Source organism: Sturnira hondurensis, unplaced genomic scaffold (assembly GCF_014824575.4).
Source record: "Sturnira hondurensis isolate 20B ecotype Veracruz unplaced genomic scaffold, ASM1482457v3 Scaffold0022566, whole genome shotgun sequence".
In the NCBI taxonomy this organism is placed as follows: Eukaryota; Metazoa; Chordata; class Mammalia; order Chiroptera; family Phyllostomidae; genus Sturnira; species Sturnira hondurensis.
In genome coordinates, this window is record NW_028095197.1 from 8,248,612 (window position 1) to 8,270,891 (window position 22,280).

The following is a 22,280-nucleotide window of genomic DNA, read 5'->3' on the forward strand; positions in this document are numbered from 1 at the left end:
TGTTTGATTTCTTTCCTTTCACATGTAACAGTGTTATTTTTTTGCCTGAATTATTATAACATCGACAGAAATCTAAATGTAAAAATTCATCCATGATCTTATTGCTCCACAAATCAAAGTTGCTTTTTCTGTTCCGTTCTAGTTCTTGTCTAAATGCATAACCTCACACAGTGGCAATCATAATATTGTTTGTAAAAACTCCCATGCTTTCTAAAATGTTGTCATAGGAGATTCCTATTACCATATGGACTTTGCAATAACCAGTTTAGTTACTTAAGAATATTCCAAAGTCTATTTATACTCAAATTAACTTATCCATTCTTGTGTTATTGGACTTTCAGGGTTCCTTCCCATTTTTCATAGTTGTAAATAATGCCAAATAGACATCTCCATTATACTCAGTATATTCAACAGAACTTTATATGACAGGTACAGTATAAGACAATAGGAATTACTTGAAAGAATTTTCCTTCAGGGTCTAGAGAGGGAGTCAGACAAATGAACACACAATTACCGTTCAGAACTCTAGCGTCCTGCTCCTCAAAGCCTGGTTCTGGTGGCTCACTGACCAGCAGGACCAGCTTCACCTGAGAGCATGTTAGGGGAATGCAGAATTCCTGGCCCCATCCTAGACTACTGAATCAGGATATGAACTCTGATAAAATCCCCAGGTAACTCATGCACCTATTACAAGTTTAAGAAACTGCCGATTCCAATCCTCTCCCATGTTCCTTCGTAGGTCTCTTGATTGATCATTTCTGGTCTTTTCTTCCTTTCCAAACTCTTCTCTACTTTCCCACAGCAACAAACATGCTCAGGTCTCTCTTTTCTTAAAAACACCACTAACCACCCCCATACCTTGGTGTTGCTCCCTGTCTAGTACGGTCCTCAAAAGACTTGCGCACGCTTGTCCATAACCTCAGCTCCCACTTCCTCTCCAGTCAGAGCACCTCACATCTGCTTCTCCCATTTAGTGTGCACTGAAGATGGCCTCTGGGACTCTTGGCTGCTTCATCCTGTCGGTGCTCCAGTTATCTGACACTACAATCACTCATGTCTCCCAAAGTCTCTTCTGGAAGTCACCACTCCCTCCCAGTTTTCTCCTACTTCTCTTCACCATGTTATCCCAGTATTGGATTCCCCTCCCCTCTTGATCTTTTGCTGCTAGCTCCTTAACCTTGGGGTCCAACTCCCAGCGTTCTGTCCTTGATTCTCTTCTCCTGTACATATTGTCCTTGAATAAGCTCATTTCTGTCCAAGGTTTCAATGGTCATCTCTCAGCTGAAGACTCCCAAATATACAACACGTGTATATGCAGAGCTCTCTCTTTTGAATGCCTTTCCTCTACATTTAACTGCCTATCAGGCTTTGCCACCTGGATGTTCAAAGTCACACCAAACTCAGTGAGCCAAAAAGTGGTTCCCTTGAAAAAATTTGCTCTTTGGTCTCTTTGTCTCAATAAACAGTTTACATCAAGTTTTTGTCACAATAAGCAGCCACCTAGTGACTCTTTCCCTTCCCCACATTCAACCAGTCACTGTGTATTTCTAATTCTACCTCTCTCTCCCACATTTCTCAGGTCCATCCCCATTGCCATTTTCCTGGTTCAGTTCTTGTCTCCTCACCCGAGGATAACTGCAGCAACTGCTCAGCTGGTCCTCCTGCCTCTGCAGCCGCCCTCCTTCCTTCATCCTTTTGCAAACTAAAGTGATGCTATTATTTGTGATGTGAAAATACAACCTTGTCACACCCTTCCTAAACCTTTTCAAGGATGTCCAGACTTATTCAATCAAAACCTCGGGGAGATGGGGTAAAAACAGGGATTTAAAAAAAATTCTAGCCCTGGCTGGTGTAGCTCAGTGGATTGAGCATGGGCCCCTGAACCACACGATCGTGGTTCAATTCCCAGTCAGGACAACATGCCTGGGTTGCAGGCCAGTTCCCGGCAGGGGACACACCCGAGGCAACCATACATTGATATTTTTCTCTCTCCTTCCTTTCCCCTCTAAAAATAAATAAATAAAATCTTTTAAAAATTCTACTCTCCCTTGGTTGCAAAATATTGACCAACAAAATAATATTCTTAGCCCTGCAGAACCAGCAGAATCCTTGCCCCCTTTTGCAAAGGCCCCGAGAAGGCACAGTGCCCTCTCAGTGGAAGGGCACTGAAACTAGAGGGTTTTTGAAAAACTAGCACATTGACTCTGTTTTCCCAGGTAGTAACCAGAAGATTCTACTACTTCCCCTTTGTCTGAGTGCATCTCTCCAGGCCATGGAAACCTCAGCTAATGGTGTGCTGTAAATGTTTAATAACTGGCACTCAGGGAGGTGGGAGCAGGGAAGTCCTGATTTAAAGCATCTGCTGATGTTCACGGTATAAATGCCATGGCTGATTTCAAGTTACCAATGTGATGTCATTCACTGACTACGTTGTTGGGAAGAGATGAGCAGTAACGTACCATCATCTAGTATTTTCACCATACAGATACAAAGATATAAATGTAGAGAAAAGATAATAGTATTCTAATTAGGAAAACATGAGATCTGAGTACTTATTATCATATAAGTATACAATTTATTTAATTATAAGTTTGTGTAATTAAATTTTTAACAATGACTGTGTTTAACAATAGGCTTGCAAAATTCCTGAAAATCAGCTCTTGACAATCAGCTCTCACGAGTGAGTACGAGCTGCCTCCATCTCTCCATAACATGTTACCCCTTGGCTGGTCTAAGGCTACGCTCTCCTCACTGGCTGGCCTCTTATCTCTGGTCTTGTCCTCCCCACTAGAGAGACCAGCTAAAGCACACATTTGACCACGGTACCCTGCCTAAAGCCTTCCATGTGTCTTGAGTGTCCTTGGGATAAAACCAAATTTTTAAAATTTAATTCTTGTTCAAGTACAGTTTTCTGTCTTATATTCCCAACCCTGCCCACCCCCCAGTGCTCCCCACCTCCCTCCCATTTCCACCCCCCACCTTAGTTATTGTCCATGTGTCCTTTATACTTGTTCCTGTGAATCCTTCCCCTTTTCCCCTGTGATTCTCTCCCCTCTCCCCTCTGGTCCTTGTCAGCCTGTTCTGTATTTCAGTGCCTTTGGTCATGTTTTGCTTGCTTGTTTGTTTTGTTGTTTAGATTCCTGTTAAAGGTGTCTTTCACCGCCTGGCTTATTTCACTCAGCGTAATGCTTTCCAGTTCCATCCATGATGTTGCAAAGGGTAGGAGCTCCTTCTTTCTTTCTGCTGCATAGAATTCCATTGTGTAAATATACCATAGGGTTTTTTTTTGGCTTTGTGTTATTCCATTTATTAGAATCAAAGTGTTTTCTTTTTTTTTAAATATACCATAGTTTTTTGATCCAGTCATTTACCAATGGGCATCTAGGTTGCTTCCAACTCTTGGCTATTGTAAATTGTGCTGCTATGAACATCGGTGTGCATAGGTTCTTTTGGATTGGTGTTTCAGGGTTCTTAAGATATACTCCTAACAGTGGAATTGCTGGGTCAAAAGGCATGTTCATTTTAGTTTTCTTAGAAAATTCCATACTGTTTTCCATAGTGGTTGTACCAGTCTGCAATCCCACCAAAAGAAAACCAAATTTTTTATCCCCCCAAATTCCTACCTAGGATGCCCAGCATGGTTCTCCACTGTTCTGGTTTTACCTCCCAGAACACTAACTCCTCTTCTGGAGACTTTTCTCATTCTCTCAGTTACATACAAACACCAAGTAGTACTCTCTGGTTCCCATGAACTCCAAAATACTTCTATCTTAGAAGCTTACTTCACATTTATTTGCAGATCTATTTCTTTCTATTAGATTATAAACACCCAGGATAGGACTGGGGCAGAGAGGGAGATCAAGCAGTTATCTGTTAAATAAATAAAGGAATCCTTGAGGGCCAAAGAATGCCTGAAGTTGAGGTCCTGAAAGTCTGGTTGCAAAACAGTGCGGTGAAGACCAGGAGGCTGGATCAGTCCTGCCCTTGCTCTTGATGAATCAAAGGAGCTGCCTCTTCCTACAGAGCTGAAGATCCCAGTGTGGGAAGGGAGCTGAGAGGTTCTGATGCTCTCAAGAAGACATTGTTCCTGATTCTGACATGTGCTACAATAAAGATGAACTTGAAGGCATGCTAAATGAGAACATTATACTAAGCCAGTCACAAAAAGACAAATACAATATACTCCTTATATTAGGTACCTACAGTATCAAATTTATAGAGAAAGGAATAGAATGGTGGTTGCCAGGGGTTGAGAGGAGGGCAAAATGGGGAATTACTGTTTAATGGGTACAGAGTTTTTAGTTTGGGAAGACAAAAACATTCTGAAAGTGGGTGGTGATGATGGTCTCACAACCATGTGAATGTATTGTATTGAATGTCACTGAACTATGTATTTAAAAATAGTTTAAGTGGTTCATTTTTATGTTGTGTACATTTCCCCACAATTTTTCAATGAGAAAGAGAGTCAACCCTGAGGAGGGTGGTGCTGTTGGTTGGCTGTCATCCCGCAAAGCATAAGGTCACTGGTTCAATTCCCACTTGGGGTACATGCCTGGGTTGCAGGCTCAGTTCCGGTCAGGGGTGTGTATGAGAGGCAAACGATCGATGTTTCTCTGTCACGCTGTTGTTTCTCTCCTTCTTTTTCTCTCTCCTTTTCCCTCTGTCTAAAAATAAATAAATAAAATCTTTTAAAAAAAAGAAGAGGTAAGTCAGTTCCTAGATCTGACCAGGGTCCAAGTAAGCGATGGGATGGAAACAGAGCCATGATGAATCTTGTCTCGAGACTGATCTCCCTCTCTTTCTTCCTTCCTGTCTCCAGCACTGCCTCTGGGCCATGTCTTGTTTGGGGGACTAGTGCATGTGTGGGAGGGACTCAGAGATGAACAAAATAGAATACCTGCTCCGGAGGAGTCTCTTCTGCAGATAAGTGGGGACAGGAATGTATGGGGGCCAAGTGTACAGGTGGGGTGATGAGGGAGACCACACAGCATGACCCTAAATCTTCCCACCCCTCTCCTTCCCCTTCTGACCCCAAGCACATTTGTCTGAGTCTCCCTGAGAGGAAACCCCACACTCTTCCTGGAACCAAGGTTAGGTAAGAAGATTTGATAGCGTTAGGAGAAACATCTGGCTCTAATTATGGAGCTTTAAACAGGGACTTTATATTTGACACTTGGAGTTAAGGCTAGTGAATCATCCAGATGCTTTCACAAATAAGCCAAATTATCTCATGATCAATGGGACAGTAATTGGAAACGACCCCAAAGAGACCTTTAGCATAAGGAGTCTGAGGAAGCAGTTTAAACAAGCCTACACTACTATTTGCAAAATATCTATTAGCACTGAATGCATATGATAAAGAATCTTAGAATTTGGGAGTTCAAAGGGACCTGCTTTTGCAATTATCAAGTCTGGATTCTCATTTTATAAATGAAGAAACTGAAGTGCACAGAGGTACAGTAGCTTGGAAATTCACACAGTAAAATTATGTCACAGCTAGGACTATAAACCTGTGCTCTGACTTCAAGTTCAGGGCTATTTTCTGCTCACTTATATCTTTCCTTAAATAAAAATTTCTAAAGTTTTTTATTTTATTTATTTTTATTTTTATTTTTTAAAAAGAATTCTTTTTTTTAAAGATTTTATTTATTTATCTTAGAGGGGAAGGGAAGGAGAGAGAGAGAGAGAAATATCAAAGTATGGTTGCCTCTTGTGCATCCCCTGCCGGGAACCGGGAACTGGCCTGCAACCCAGGCATGTGCCCTGACTGGGAATTGAACCTCGATCGTGTGGTTCACAGGCCCGTGCTCAATCCACTGAGCTACACCAGCCAGGGCAAAGTTTTTTATATGTGAGATTTTCTCTTCTAGGACTGCAATTAATTAGTGAGCTAGATTTGAGACCTTCAAAATTTTGAATACATATTGTTATGGACTGAATTGTGCCCCCCCCCCCACAAAGATATGTTGAAGTCCTAACCTCCAGTATCCCAGAATGAGACCTTACATGGACATGGGGTTATTGCAGATACAATTAGTTAAGATATGGTCGTACTGACCCTAGTGAGGTAACTCAATTGGTTGGAGCATCGTCTTGATGCATCAAGGTTGTGGGTTCAATCCCTGGTCAGGGCACATACACAAACCCACCAATGAATGCACATATGGGTGGAACAGCAGGTCAGTGTTTCTCTACCTTCCTCTCTCTCTAAAATCAGTAAATAAAATTTTAGAAGTATGTGGTCATACGGTAGTAGGGTGGGCCTCTACTCCAATGTAATATGACTGGTGGCCTTATAAGAAGAGAAGAGAGACTCGGGGGAGAATATGGCCATGTGGGGACAGAGGCTGAGAATGAAGTGATGAATCTGCTGGCCGTGGAAGGCTAAGGATCGCCAAGAACCTCAGAAGTCAGGAAGAGGCACTGAAGGGTTCTGTCCTGGAGCTGTCAGAGAGAGCACAGCCCTGATGAATCTTGATCCCACACTTTTAGCCCCCAGAACTGTGAGAAAATGAGTCTCTGTTGTTTTAAGCCATCAGTTTTTTGTAATTTGTTGCAGCAGCTGCTGGAAACCAATACACATCTATGTTGCCAGCACATATGTTTCCCTGGACCAAGAGAGGTAATATAGAATCCATTAAGGTCTTTGTGATGGAAGCAGTTACAGACCGAGAGCTGGGCTAGGCACAACTCCTTGAAAGCTCCAGAATTCAAGCATTCGAGCATGTCACTGTCAGATGCTAACCCAGGATATTGACAATAGATGATGAACAGAATCAGAAGTAGAGCTAAAAAGAATATTTTTGCTCTTACTTGAAGAAAGTGCAGTCACAAATCTTAAATTCAACAATTCGGATTGGGATCCAGAGTCTTATGGTTTGGGTATGTCTTATCTCTCATGTGTGTACACCTGGCATAAAAAGCAGCAAGTTCTCGTCCTTGCTCTCACCAGACTCCTCCTATCCCTACACCCCGTCAAGGAATTACACATACTCAAAAGCCAGAAAACCTGCAAAGTGATTGTTGGACTGTTGCAGACTGATTTCAGTCCAGAGAGATGTACCCATTTAATATGTTGTAGATGCATGAATTAGAGTCCCAGCAGGAAAGAGATGGTACATTCTAAGTAAGTAAGTGAGGAAAGTTCCATAAAGGGACTATATGCACAGGGGTGGGCAGGGCTTACCAACAAGGGAAACCAACAAGGATGGCACTGCACTCTAGAGTTAGTAAGTGCAGGGAACATCACCAACCCTTCTCCTAAAGGAGTAAGGAAGGGAAGAAGTGGCTGTGGGGACCAGACAGACACCTGGCAGAATCTCTGGTGTTTGGAAGTAGCCAAGTCAGAGACTCGGTAAACAGTGTAGGAAGCTGACCTCATTTCCCTTCTGCCTCCTAAACCCTGCAACTGCCTCCTATTGTTCAAATCAAAACCAAAGCCCAGAAAACAAGGAAGCTATTGAGGCAGTCTATGGAGATCAGCCCTCCCAGGGCATCAGAGTGAGGTAGAGAAGACTGAGTCTGGAGAAGTAGAGAAGATACACAATCTAGGGTTCAAATCCAAGATTTCCGATATCTTCACATGCGTTGTAAGGCTTCAGAGAACAAAAATAGTAATAATGGTGATTTTGTACTCCATATAAAGAGTTAAAATATCAATTTAATTTAAAAATACGTATTGATTTTTTAAATTTACAATGATATTCCAAAGTCACAACAGAAATACACATCCATAACAAGGTATAACAATTCAAGCGTGAATTCGGCGAAAAAACGAAAGTCCAACTTCTCACTATCCTTTCTCTCTCCTTCAGCCTACTTTGTAAGTGAAGTACCTTTCCAGATATTTTCTGTCACTATAGCGTGTGTATGTATGAGATCCAGGAGTCAGGAGGGTTGGTTCCTTCTGAGGATTGTAAGAGAGAATCTATTCTGTGTCTACCACCCAGGTTTTGGTGATTTGTTGGCAATGATTAGGGAAGAAATGTCACTCCAATCTCTGCTCTTATCTTTAAAACTGTTTTCCCTGTGTGCATGTCTCTGTGTCCACATTTTCCCTTTTTTTAAGGACACTAGTCATATTGAATGAGGTGTCCTCAAGAACTTCATCTTACTAAGTACATCTTCAACAATCCCATTTCCAAATAAAGTCACATTCTGAGGTACTAGAGGCTAGGGATTCAATTTGCAAATTTTTGGAGGACACAATTCAACCCATAATACTAGACTAAGACTTTAAATTAATTTCCTAAAATATACCCAAATAGTTAAGGGAAACCATCACAAAGAACTAAAAGCAGCCAGGAGAAAAATGCACATACAACAGATAAAAGATAAAAACTACAAAGGAACTAAATGTAAATGCTGGAACTGAAGAAAATAAAAGCTGGGGAAAAAAACCTTCACTACGAGGTCTCAATAGCAGATTTTATTAGGCAGAAGGACCAATCAGTGAACTTGAAGATAAGTCAAATGAAATTATCCAGTCTGGGAAGTGGAAATTAAAGAGGATGAAAAAATTGAAGGGAACCTAGGAGACCTGTGGGACACTAGAAAGCGTATTAATGTTCACATACAGGAATCTCAGAAGGAGAAGAGAGAGAAAGGGGCAGAAAGAACATTTGAAAGAATAATAGCTGAAAACTTCATGACTCTGATGAAGTACATCTACATATATATCCACAAAGCCCAAAAAACTACAAGCAAAATAAATTCAAAGAAATCTACACTGAGACAGATTATAACGAAACTGTTGAAAGACAAAGAGAAAATCTTGTAATCAGCAACAGAGGAGCAACTCTTCACATGCAAAACACCCTCAGTGTGGTTCTCAGCCAATTTCTTCTCATCACGAGGCATGGAGGCCAAAAGGCAGCGGGGCAATACATTTCAAGTGCTGAAAGAAAAACAACCCTGTCACCCAAAGAATTGTATACTTGGCAAAACAGTGCTTCACAAATGAAGGAGAAACCAAGATACTCCCAGATAAACAAAAGCTAATGGAGTCTGTCTCTAGCAGAACTGCCCTTCCAGTAATGCTGAAGAAAATCCTTCAGGCCAAAATGAAAGGATACTAGACGGTAACTCAAACCATATGAAGAAATAAAGATCTCTGACAAAAATAACTACAAAAGTGAATATAAAGCTAGTATTATGTATTTCTTATTTGCAAATCCTCTTTTTGTTCCTTTATGATTTAAAAGACAGACACATAAAACAGTAATTCTAAACTTATGTTTATGTTAATGTATAAAGGTGTAATTTGTGACAATAACAGCATAAATGGGGAGCAGGGGGATTCTGCTGGATGGAAGCAGAGTTAAGGTGTGCTACTGAAGCTAAGTCGGTATCCATTTAAACTAGACTCCTATACATTTAGCATGTTATCTGTCATACCCACATAAATCAATAAGAAAATAACAGAATATAGACAGAAAATAAAATAAACAGAATCAAATGGTACTCTAGAATAAATCAAAAACCAAAGAAGACAGTGGAGAATCCAGGAACAAAAAAGGTATCAGTCACATAGAAAACAAATACCAAATAGCGCACATAATTCCTGTATCCATTTTCACTTTAAATATAAATGGGTTAAATGCATCAATTAAGAGAAGAAACTGGCAGAATGGATAATATATTATCCAACTGTAGGCTGTTTACAAGACACTCATTTTTAGCCCAGGAACACATATGCAGGAACTGGGTCTGATATACATTCTCATCATTTTCCATGCACAACACACAGTAGACACTCAATAAATATGTGAATGAGTGAAACAAGGATGGCTATTATCAATTTCTAATAATCTGTCAATATGATTTACAAAAAATTATACTGTTTTAATTTCCATTTATCTGACTATTAAGAAGGTTGATCATCTCATATTATTCAGCTGTTTTTAGTTCTCTGCCCATAATTTTCTACTCACACCCTTGTCTCTTTTTCTGTGGTCATATCCAGTTTTCTAATGGACTGTAAGAACTCTTCATATATTATAAGTGATATTTTTTGGGATATGTGAGGGAAATAATCTCTCCCCCTCTGTGATTTGTCTTTTAATTTTGTTTATGGCATCTTCCTCCTTAAAGTACTATCTTAAATGTTTTCTAATTTATTTATAATTTGACTTACTAGTAATTTATTTTTGAGTGGTATGAGGTGGGTTCTAACTGCCTGTTTGCAATTCTTTCAGCACAATTGATCAGATATTGCATCTTTTTTTCTCACGATTTGAAATGCTATGTTTATTTTGTATCAAAATGCCTGAGTCCATCATTTCTGGCTTTTTGATGTTTATTCCCGTGCAGTGCCACAGGACATCCCTCTAGTCCTGGTAGTCTGTAGTTACCCTGCTGGTCAAATGGTGCCCTACCTCTACCTTCCTATTTTCACAGATAACGTGCCATTTACTTTCTGCCGCCCAGTTCAGCTCCTGGCAATTCCTGCCCATCACTTTCCTGGTCTCATTTCACACAATTCTATGCTGTTCTAATCTGGTCAAGGTTTGCCCAGATGGTCTTCAAAGATAGGAAACAGGAGCCTTTCATGATGCTACCTAAATAGAACCAGAATTTCTGTCTTTTAAGCAACCTGAAGCTTTCTTGGGGCAATGTTCAGTCAGACAGGTAGGCTCCCTCTCTTGCCAAGAAACCAATGCAGGCAATTAAGGCTCTTTCTTACTGCTCCCGCATAGCCAAGCACAGACACAGAAGAGAGAAAGTAAGTTCTAAGGGCAACAGGCAGCAGAGTAAAAAAAGCCATTCTTGAAAAACACTGATGAACATTCTCAAAAAATGTGCAGTAGTTCAGGACTTTAATATGTCTGTCTAGTAGCAAAGCAAGAAGAGGGATTGCTAGAGCCATGCAAAAATAGTTGTTGAAGACTGTATAGGAAATGCAAAGTTTGGGTATGGCAGGGAGGAAGACAGAGGCTTCTGTAGTTACTACTTCTGTTGTAAGAAACACCACACAAATGCAGACGGGTATCAGTTATAGAAGAATATCAGATCCAGAATAGAGGCAGAAGAAGAAGTTATTGACTGTGTCAGAATAGAGACAGAACTTTGAAGCCCCACTTTGCTAGTGGTTTCACCAATTTAGTGAAAAACAATGGATGTTAATGACTGAAACACAATGCATAACATCTATAATTTATTGTGTACAATTGTGCTTAAGTTGATGTTGTAAACTGTACACAAAACTCACTTGGTAGGGTGATCTTGATTATTCTCAATTTGTATATGTTTTCCATCTACAGTCCTCAGAAAATAATTCATGCAAATGTCATTACAAAGACACGTCTGGACTGAAAACTGCATTAGTCTGGAGTCTGAGACAGGCAGGGGAAGAAAGTTTCTCCCTTATAGAGAATGAGATCTGAATAAGCTCAGTCTCTGGTTAAGCATGGGGGTCCATCCCTTCATGCGATAAGAATCTGTGGGATCCAGGGTTCACAGACATTTAAAATAAAGACATGCCTTGCAGAGTGTGCATATTATGTCAACACATTACTGATGATGTGATTCGACATTTCCCGTATGGAATCTAATGATTCTTAAATACATTAGAATCTCAACAGTTTTGCTAGTCAGTGTTCATGGTATAGTCACTTAGATGCAAGCTTTGAGGAATACAATTCCAACTAGGAATGATAACAAATGAGAATAGAGCACTCAAAATACTAATTCCTTATCCCTTGGATTTTATTGTAATGAGAATATTATCCAGTTTAATTTATAGTACATATATTCTAAATTTCATAATTTTATAAGGAAAAGCTACCTCTAAGAAAAATTAAAAGCCATTTATATGAATGTCCAAATTTTCAAGAATGATTTCATAGCCTAGATGAAAATTGCGTGCTCTCTCTATCACCTTGCAATTTGAAGAACCACAAAATCATGAATAATAAAAAAGGATGTTAAACTTTTCAAGAAATCCAGATGGGTACCAATGTCATTGAGAATTCCTGAGAATCACCTTGATTGCTGCTTCAGACTAGGAGCCCAAATTGAACAGCACTTATCAGATGTAATGTAGGGGTTTTAGGTGACAACTGTTTCTATAATTACATTTTAAAAAATCTTTATGGTTGCTTTATTTAGATGCCAGAGATCTAAGAAGATGGAGGGTTATGTACTCTCGAAAATCATCTTAATATCTCATCTCAAGCCGGCATTTCTATAAGGAGAAGAAAGGGTAGGTAAAGGGTCTGGAAAAAAGGTTAGCCCTATCATTACATTTTTAAATTGTACAGATATTAAGTCTGTATTTGTGGCAAATGGAAAATCATCCAAACATTAAAGAGTAACATTTGGTCATTTCACTTGAAAACCTCTATTTCTACCTCAACCTTTATTAAGACTTTGGTGCCACAGAAGAAATGATGGATGGTGAACTGGAAATCAGCGTTAACACTAACTTTTGCTGAGGCTTGGCAAACCCCTTCCCAATTTGGGCCTAATTTTTTTTTGCTTTTGCAAAATGAGGGAGTTGTACCAGATGTCCCTTTCAGTCATTATTCTATAGTCACTGATGAAGAGAAATTGCCAATGAAATCACTGGGCAGCCAAAACTCAAGTCTTTTCTTATAGGGCTTGAGGCTGGGAATAAAGAAGGCTTTAAATCTTCATTTCCAATATTGGGTAGCAGGGAAATGTCTCCATTTGTGAGTTGGGTTGCTCATCATTCCTGCTCTACTTCACCCCCCTTTCTCCCCACACCATGCTGTATTCTGGACACTCAGAGCCACTGGCTGTTGTCAGTTTCCTTTGCTTCTCCTGTTCTTTTGCCAGAACATTCCCTTGCTTTTTCTATCTGGAAAACTCTTTAAATTTTCCCTTTGACTTTTATATCTTGACGTAATTTCGGACTTAGAGAAATTCACAAAATTGCTATAAAGGATTATCGTATACCTTTACCCAGATTCCCCAAATGTTCACTTTTTAACCACATTTGTGTTATTCTCCTTCTCTCCTCTGTCCCCCAAGCACATGTTTTCCCTGAATCCCTTAAGAGTAGGTTCCAAATGATGTCCTTTTACTCCAAGTACTTCGGTGTATATAGCTTAAGGGAAAAAAAGCAAATTCTTTACATAACTGCAATATAAAAACCAGGAAAATAACATCAATACAGCACTAGATTTATTTTGACTTTGCCAATTGTCCCAATACTATCCTTTATGACGAAGGCAAGTCCCAGCGCAGGCAATGCATTGATTAAGTATCATGTCTCTTTTACTGCTGTCCTTTTCGGGGAACAGTTCCTCAGGCTTCCTCTGTGTTCTATGACACTGACATTTTTGAAGAGACAGAGTCCTTCAATTTGTGTTTGTCTGATAGTTTCTTCAGGTTATGAGTTTTAATAGAAATATGACATCAGTGATGTGGTATTATCCTCAATGAATTATATCTCACTTTTTTTAAACGAAAGTCCCTTTTCATCCCCCCCCAATTCCACTCCCCTCCTCAGAGGTTATTGATTGGTATCCAGCCAGTACTTCCTCTATGCATTCACACACACACACAGGCACACAGAGAGAGAGACACAGACATACAAACATACACACAAGACACACATATATCCTTTAAAATTATAACAAAAAATGAGTACATAATAAGCCTATTGCTCTGTAATTTTTCACTCAACTGTATGTCTTGGAGTTTGTTCTATATCAGTACATAGAGATTCATGTCATTCTTTTACAAGCAGCATAGTTTTTAAAACATAGTATAGATGTATCCTAATTTAGTTTATTCCTGATTAGTACTTGTGATATTTCCATTCATCTATCAGAAACTACCTTTGCACATACACTTAAGAACATAGGTCATTTACAATTTGGACAGACACTATCAAAAAGCTTTCCTAAAAGGCTTTTCCAATTTGTATTCCCGTGATCACCACATATGAGATCATTTGACTTTTCTAATTACCAGTGATGTTGAGCATGTCTTTATCATGGTCCATGGCCTTTTGGGCTTCTTCTGTGAATTGTCTGTTGTTGTTCTTTGCTGTTAGAATGCTAGCTTCTTGGGTTTTTTTCTTTCTACTAATTTGGCCTTCTCCTTGACAAAAGGAAGTTTCTCCACCTCCCCTATGCAGCCAGGTGCTCCCTCATCTACCGTCCCACAACACTGTCCACATAGCACGCAGGCTTCATCCGACAGACATTTTATACCAGACCCACTCATTCCACAGCGTTCTCTGTGAGCTCACCAGGTGTTCGGCCTTGAGCTAGATGCTGAGTGTAGAGGTAGGAACAGGTCTTATAGTCTCCACTCTCAAGAAGGCACTCTGACCAGGGATAGAACCTGCAACCTAGATATGTGCCCTGACTGGGAATTGAACCTGTAACCTTTTGGTGTATAGGATGATGCTCCAAACAACGGAGCCACTCAGCCAAAGTTCAAGGGGTTAACTTCTGACAGGCAGCTTTAGGCACAGAAAAGAGCATGGGTTTTGGATTCAGACAAGATTGGGTTTGAATCTGTGCGATTTAGAGCAAGTCACATGACCTTGCCAAGTTGCAATTTCTTTACAGGTGGAATGGGTTAACACCTCCCTTACAGAGTCATTTTGAGGATGGAAAAGAGGTGATATATCTCAAGTGTCTAGCAAGGGCCTGTTACATAGTAGCCCTTCAGTGAATGAATAGTAATTGAGAAGCAACTGTTAAGAGGTGAAAATGATTAGTTATTTCTGAGGTTCTAGGTACTACCAATAAATTGGAATAAAAGAAAGGAGGTAGCTCCTCTAGGAAGGGTGGGGAGTGAGTACCATGTGTCTCTTGCCTAAACCCTGCTACAGCACATGCCTGCCCCTGCCCCCTTGTCTGCCCTCTGTAGTAAGGCAAGCCCCTTTGTCTTGGCCTTCACCCCAATTCAGCTCCTCACTGTTGATGTAGTACTTCCACTGCCCTGGGGAAAGCAGGTGCTCCTTTCCGCAAATAAATGGGCCCTTTAGAATATTCTCTGTAAGAGAGAATTCAAGATAGTTGAGCATACTGCCACCCACGATCTCAAGAAATGCGGACCAGAGGCAGCATGAGGTAGAAAGAGAAATTGTGTGTGGCAACCTCAAAGGGAGAGACTCAGAGACTTGGATTGCAGCCGCAGTTCTGCCTCTGCTCGGTGACTTGTGGCACATCTTCCCTTCTAGGATTCAGTTTCCCCATCACTGCAATAGGAAGCTGGATCTTATGATTTCTAAAAGCCAGGTAAATGAGAATTCACCATGCAAAGGCAGGGTGTGTGTGTATATACACACTACTCTCCTCGGAAATCTCTTTATCCTTGGGACCCGTACAGCTCTTTATACCCACCTTAATGTTATGGAGCACCGAAATGCCTTCGTTTTGGGGGGTTATGGCATGATTTCCACACTGAACTCACTTCTGGTTCTTGGTTTCCCAGAGCCTACATGGAGTTATACTGCCTTCATTCCTTTAATACCTTTATTGAGTTCTCACTGTCTGCCAAGGACTATGTTAGCTGGGGAAGATACAAAGACAAAATGACAAAGTTTCTGCCATCAGGGAGTCCACAATCCAGCTGGGAGACAGCTAAGATAAACACAATATAATTACTTTAATGGAGGTTTGTCCAAAGTGTAGGCGAGCATAGGGGAAGGAATGTCTGCTCTGTTGGAAGGTTTCCCTGAAAACCCAGGGCTTAGGCAGAATAGGGTGAATAGGAGTATGTTAGATGGCCAGGGAGAAGGACTTTACAGGCAGTGGGGATGCCCTCTGCAAAGGCACAGATGTGGGAGAGGACAGCGTATTCTGGCAACTGCTTATGATTTAGCATGTTGGGGAATAGGGAGGCAGGTTCAGCTCATGCATTGGCCTTGTGCAAGGCCAATCCGAAGTACTACTCTAGGTTTTTAATATTTAATATTTTTTAAAGATTTATTTATTTTTAGAGGGGAAGGGAAGGAGAGAAGTAGAGAAATATCAATGTATGGTTGCCTCTTGTGAGTCCCCTGCTGGGAACTGGCCTACAACCCAGGCATGTGCCCTGACTGGGAATCGAACGGCAATCCTGTGGTTCGAAGGCCTGTGCTCAATCCACTGAGCTACACCAGCCAGGCCGAAGTACTCTAGGTTTTAAGACATAACCTCAAAGGGGATGGCTCAAGCATTCTGAACTTGGGAATATAGTAAACCTAGGTTGAATACATGAGTTAAGTGGGAGGATTGGGCACAATAACTCGAAGCATTTTCTAATCTGTGGTCTTTGGCAACTTAACTTCTCTGAATCGACTTCGTTTTCTTGAGAAACAAGAAATTGAATTGAATTTAAAAAATCAATCTGGCACTTAACAAAAGCTCAATAAATTATTTTATTAGGTAACATTTGTTCTACACAATACACATTACCTAAATAATCTACTAATCTGTGACCAATTTCTTAGTTTCCTCTTCAGCAAAATGTCTTTCAATTTTACCTTTTCATTGTACCCTGTCCTTCTTCCTATCACTTACCATATTTATTAAAATTTCTAATTATTTTCCCAGCCAAACTCTTAGACTTATACCCAAATTATCTGTATTTTGTGTTCCCAGCTAGACTCTTAGGTCTATGATATCAGAGACTTTTAAAAAATTTACTCCTATACCCGCAGTTGCTAACACTGCCTGCCTCTGACAGATGTTCAATAAATGGCCAAAAGAATCAATGTCCAACTTGTCTTTCAGGATTGCCGTCGAGGGCCAAGGAGTTTATAAAGTGCTTCATTATTTATAAAGTTGTGCAGATGGGTTTATTGTTACTAAGTATTAAAATAAAATGTGAGAAGAGGAACTGAAGCTAGAGTCTCCAGACACAATCGTCTAGCCTCTGGAAGCTTCCAAAGCACCACTCTTCACTTCAATCATTTTTAAGAATACAGCTCTTCAAGGTTCATTAAGAGTTAAACCTGTGGACCTATAAGAAAAACAGGCGGAAGCACCTGTAAACTAAATTCGACTTCAAACTAGAGGTGGAAGGTACCTGCCTAAGGTCTCCTAGCGCACAGAAGTTAAATGCAAGGCGCCCTATATGAAGCTGCTCCCTCGCTGTAGATTTCTGGGTCAGTCGGGTAAGCCGCCCACCACTTGGGCCCGTGACTGTAGCCGGTCTCGGCGGGGATCCAGTACCCAGAAGTATAGGGAGGGTGGCCCAGGAGAAGGAGTGGACGAGGCGGAGCCCGTTCTGAAATCCGCCCAGGGGCATCATGGGAGACGTAGTTTTTCTCGAGCTCACGTAAGGGTGCAAGCTCCGTATTTTAACAGATAAATAGCATCTCTTTCGCAAAAACCATTCAAAAAGTGTGCTCCATTATAGATGTAGCCTACCTATCTCTGAAAGAAACTGAAGGAAAAAGGGGAAGAGCAAGGAAAGCAAACGAAAACATTATTAGCGGGGAAGGAACTGGTTAATAGATGATACGCATGCGTACAGAGAGCCCGCAGGGTGGGCGGGGACGGAAGACGACTCCAGGGAGTTGTGTTTTCCCCGGAAGTGCCTTCCCTCCTCCCGGGTCCGCGCGGACACGGTTTCCTTACCTCATTTGTCCTCGCCCCTCCCCGTCCCTCTACGCGTTTTGGTTCCTGGTTGGTGCTTCCTGGTCGCAGCCGCGGCAGTGAGTATGTGTGTGACGGACCCCGAGCCGCCCGTGACCGGGGGACCCCTGCCCGCCCTCCGCCTCGCCCGCCGGGCTATGGAACTAGCGTGTGTTCTCTTGCCGGCCTCCGCTTTCCCCGTCGGTCCCGCACTCGTGGCCGGCGCGCGGTTCGTGGCCCTTCAGTGCGGCTCTGCCCCGCGCGGCTAAGCTGACCAGCTGCGGTGTCCGCCTTTCTCTGCCGGGCCAAAGCCTGAGATCGTTGTTCGAAAAGGGCTGGGCGCCCGTGACCTCGGTTGGGGTGGCCGTTTTGCCTGTTTTACCTCCACTCTCCCCAAGATTCCCCTGTCTTTGGGAGAAGCCGGTCAGTTTAACGCGGCGCTTCCGCCGCACCTTGATGGGGCCTGGCCTGTGAGGACCTAACATTCCCGGGTCAGCTTCAACCTCTGTTGTCAGAAGCAATAGCTGCAGGGCCAGAAAATTTTCGGGAGTTGTGCCCCTTCCCTCTTGTAAAACGGGGAGATGGGGACTGTGTAGGCTAAGATTCCCTTTATCCCTCAGATCTTGTTAGCCTGCAGTGAACTTCAACCTTAAGGAAGAGCTGCTGGTGCAGTTGGAAAACTGGCTGGCAGTTAGCATGCATGAGGTGTAGCCGCGTTTCTACCGCAGATTAGCTGGTGGTTTTAGAAATCTCATCCTTGGACTGAATTTACGCTTATTTCAGGTTTCAGGGTTGAGTTAGATGTTTTAAGCACAAAGAATAAATAAGTTTCTCTGATCCTGTTTCTCTGAGTTGAAGACGAGAGCGTTCAATTTAGTGACTCACGACGTCCCTTCCAAAACTTGACTTTGTGTTTTGAATACTTAGGCCATCACATCCAAAGACGTTTGAGTCGGCTGGCTGTGTGTTTATTTCCGACAGCATTATGCGTTTGGCACATTCAGTATTGCTATTTTCTAGAAAATCTTCAGGGTCGCAAATGAACTGACGAAGAAGTAGAAGTGAGGATTGTTAAGGTAGTAAGATGCTGCATAGGAAAAGGAAAAAGAGGTGAGGGAAAGATGAAGGAAGTGCTTTGAGATAGGATTAGTTATACCATAAGAAGACTTTATGGATCCCAAGAACACCTGGACTTGTCTGAATAAATTTAGCATAATTTTTTCCAACGAACATCTTGTATTCTCCCTTTTTTGGTGACTCGTTTCATGCATTTGGATTCTCTACTGCCGTCAGATTTGTCTTAAGTGACATTTGAAGAACAGACAGACATTTTAACACTAGAGTTAACTTGGTTTTTAAAACCTGTCACTGTCAGAATAGCTCACTAAAAGTAAGTCAGATTTTGAAGTTGAAAATAAACTCTAGCGGTAACTTTCCAATGAAAACTGGGTTCAGAAATCAAGCCTCAAATTTAAATCTCATTGACATAGATACCTCTGCTGCCAAGAAGAAAGATGTAGGCTAAAACTTCTATCAAAGGAAATAAAAGCAGAATGACCAGTTAGTAGATTGTTAGAACAAAACTATTGGTTTTAAAGATTGTGTAGTAAAATTCAAAAGCTTCAGTAAAGCTAAGTAAGTCTTCAGTTGTCTAGTTAAAAAATTCAGTGAATGAATACTGCTCCCACTTTTGTTATTTTTTATTTTTGCTCCTACTTTGGAATGTCGAGAGCTTTGCACTTATTTTCTATGACTGTTTTATATTTGTTAAGACACTTTAATTATTTAGATAAGTCTCATTCCCAAACTGTTTTGGTGTCTTAACAAAACCCGAGTCTCTTTTGGTCGTGGAATTGCTGTACTCTTTGAGAACCAACTTGGGAGGTTCCTGGGTGGTAAACTGACAAACTTAAATGTATGATTTGCCTTCCAATTAAAATGCTTCTTTCATGGTTTTTGTATGCCACTAGGAAGTAAAGTGGATATTCATGAAGTAAATTTAGGTGTTAGAACCAATTCAAATATGGCTTTGAAGGAAGTTTTTAATTTTTTAAAAATCCCTACTTAAAATTATTTTAAACAATCTTAGTGAACGCTCTGCTGAGTTGGAAGTGTGAATTGGTCCTGGTTCTGTTCTTTACTAGCTTTAAACCTTGGGTAGGGCTCTGTATCTCTTTGGACCTCAGGTTCCTTGTATGTAAATTGAGGATCTTGTATGAGATAATAGGAACGGTCTCTACCAGATACAAGATTCTGTGATTCTTAATAGGGACCTTGTGTTATCTATCTACTTAAGTATGCTTGACATCAAGAAGCTGAAAAAGCCTTCTGAATCAAGACATATTTTGTATTCATCTGAGTATACACTTAAAAAAAAGAAATGCATTTGAATTTAATTAAAGTAGTAACATGAACCAAAATAGCCTCAGGCACACCTTAACCCTGGCACACATAAACTACAGGAATGGAACAGCAAGTTATGCTGAGCACAATTTTCAAGTACGGAAGACACAAAATCCTCTTAAAGGCCATAGGGGCTAAATTGTTAAATTCATTTTTCTACATTTCAGGGAAAGAGATAAACCCTTAGGCCCAAGGAAGTCAGTTTTTATTATATTTATGTAGTTTATTTTTGGCATACATTCACAGGTGTGCCTGTGGCTCTATTCTTAATCCCTCTCCTTTGGGATGACTCCAAGAGCAGTGCGCATTTGCAGCTCTGTAATTTAGCTCTTTAATTTTTGCTGTGCTGCACTGGAATTATGTTTTATCTTAAGTCCACACTGGATCCTCAGGATGGATCCAGTGAGGATTTTGAAGGAAGCATAATTCCTTTGACTTCTTTTAGAATTAATTTACCTTTTAAATAAAAGGGAAAGGATTCATCTTTTATTTGAATTGCTCTGAGCTAACATTTCAATATAAACTGATGAATGTTATGAGCATCATTATTGAGACAGCCGCATTCAACTAGTGTGACAGCAGGATAGCAACCTGAAGGACAGTGCAAGGAGATAGGTAAAAATGTACCTTTTGGAAAAAAAAAAAAGTTTGCCTCTCCCCCCTCGTCTTTACTGACATATAATTGACAAACAACATTGTGTAAGTTTAAAGTGTACAATGTGGTTTGATACACATGTGCATGATCACACTAAAATTAGTTAATACATCTATTATCTCACAGATGTCCTTTCATTTTTCCAGTAAGAACATTTAAGATCTTTTCTCTTAGCAGACTTCAAGTATACAGCACAGTATTGTTAATTCAGACTTTAGTTATCTTTTTCTTAAAATCTAGCTTTATTGAGGTATAATTGATATACCACCTTGTGTAAGTTTGAGATACACAACAAAAGTTGCTTTCTCTATTTCTGTAAAAAATGTTCTATTAATTTCAGTAATATAATTATTGGCTCTTCCCTATTTGATTCTTGGAGTCAGCTAGTTTTGCCACCAAAGCTACCATCAGAAAACTCCCTGACATTTCAGGCAGAGTTAGTAAACTGAGGAAATGGCTAGTCTTTCTACGTTATAGCTGTGTATCTAAAAGGAGTGTAGAAAGGATAAGTTATTACTGTAATTGTCATGTAGACTGTCCCTGGGTTTTGAACAAACATGAATTATTTTTGCAGAGCTCTCATTTTGATCAGTATTCCATCGGTACCTAATTGATACATCTACTGTATAGATTTTTGGTTGATGTTATGAGAATAGTTAGAGTAGGTGGAATATTTGGGGACGACCTGAAAATCTGCCCCATCATACTTTCCATATTTTAGGCACATACTAGATTTGTCAGGGCTGAAGAACAAATGCCTGAGGATTCATTCATTCATTTATTCTTTATTAATTCAACAGACATTTATGCAGGTCCTCCTAAATAGCAGTTACTCTGCTGGATTTGGGGGATCCATTGTTTAACCAACTGCGTATAGTTCCTGCCCTCCTGGGGTATGTGATCTGTGCTTGTGGGAGATTTACTTAAATTAGTAATTAGAAACATGGTGAGTATTTTGAAAGTGCTATGAAAGCCGGCAGCAGGGGACACTTTATTCAGTCTGGTGGGTCAGGGAAAGCTTCCCTGAGAAAATAATGTTTAAGTTGAGTTGAAGGATGAAAGGATTTAATATGCACAGCTGGAAAGTAAGGGGTGGGGACCCCCCCAAAATCTGGGACCTGGAATTATCTTTGGGAAGGTGGGACCCTTGTAGTACAGACTTCCCCCGCTGGGTGAGTGTTCAATATACCAGCTGGCAGTGTTGTGAGAGGCTGCGTTTGGCTTCAGTGAATTTTTTTTTAAGGCTTTCAACGTGTTTGCCCATTTCATGATGGGTGATTTACTACTGCACCGGCTCACACCATGCTGAGTGTTCAGCAGTTTTAGACTAAAAAACGGCATGGCCCCTGTATCTTACCTTCCCTATTCACCAGATCTTGCCCTAAGTGACTTTCTTTTGTTTCCTTGGATGGAAAAAGTCCTCAAAGGGGAAAAACGTTTTGCCAATGTGGAAGAGGTGAAACGAAAAATGGCAGGAACACTAGAAGGCATCAGAATCAGTGAGTTCAAAAACTGTTTTGAGAAGGGGGAAAATGTCTTGATACTAAGTGTATTGCATCAAATGGAGCGTACTTTGAAGGTAACTGAAGTTTAAACGTGTAAGAATAAATAATTTTTTACAAGTAAATTCCTTTTGGTGGGGGGGGGGTCCTCCCCTTGTAAAGTTCTCCCAAAGC

The 22,280-nt window shown here is 40.7% G+C and overlaps 1 protein-coding gene across 2 annotated transcripts in view; it reads left to right on the top strand.

The window, feature by feature from the left end:
• The first annotated feature begins 17,495 nt into the window (after positions 1–17,495).
• The window catches only part of ZCCHC7 (zinc finger CCHC-type containing 7), a 214,872-nt gene continuing 210,087 nt past the window's right edge, over positions 17,496–22,280 (top strand). The window contains exon 1 of one of the 2 annotated variants that reach the window (XM_037036012.1): positions 17,496–17,630. The gene's annotated coding sequence lies outside the window, so the exon portion shown is untranslated. The remainder of the gene's footprint in view (positions 17,631–22,280) is intronic. The other variant, XM_037036011.1, reaches the window with a different exon arrangement.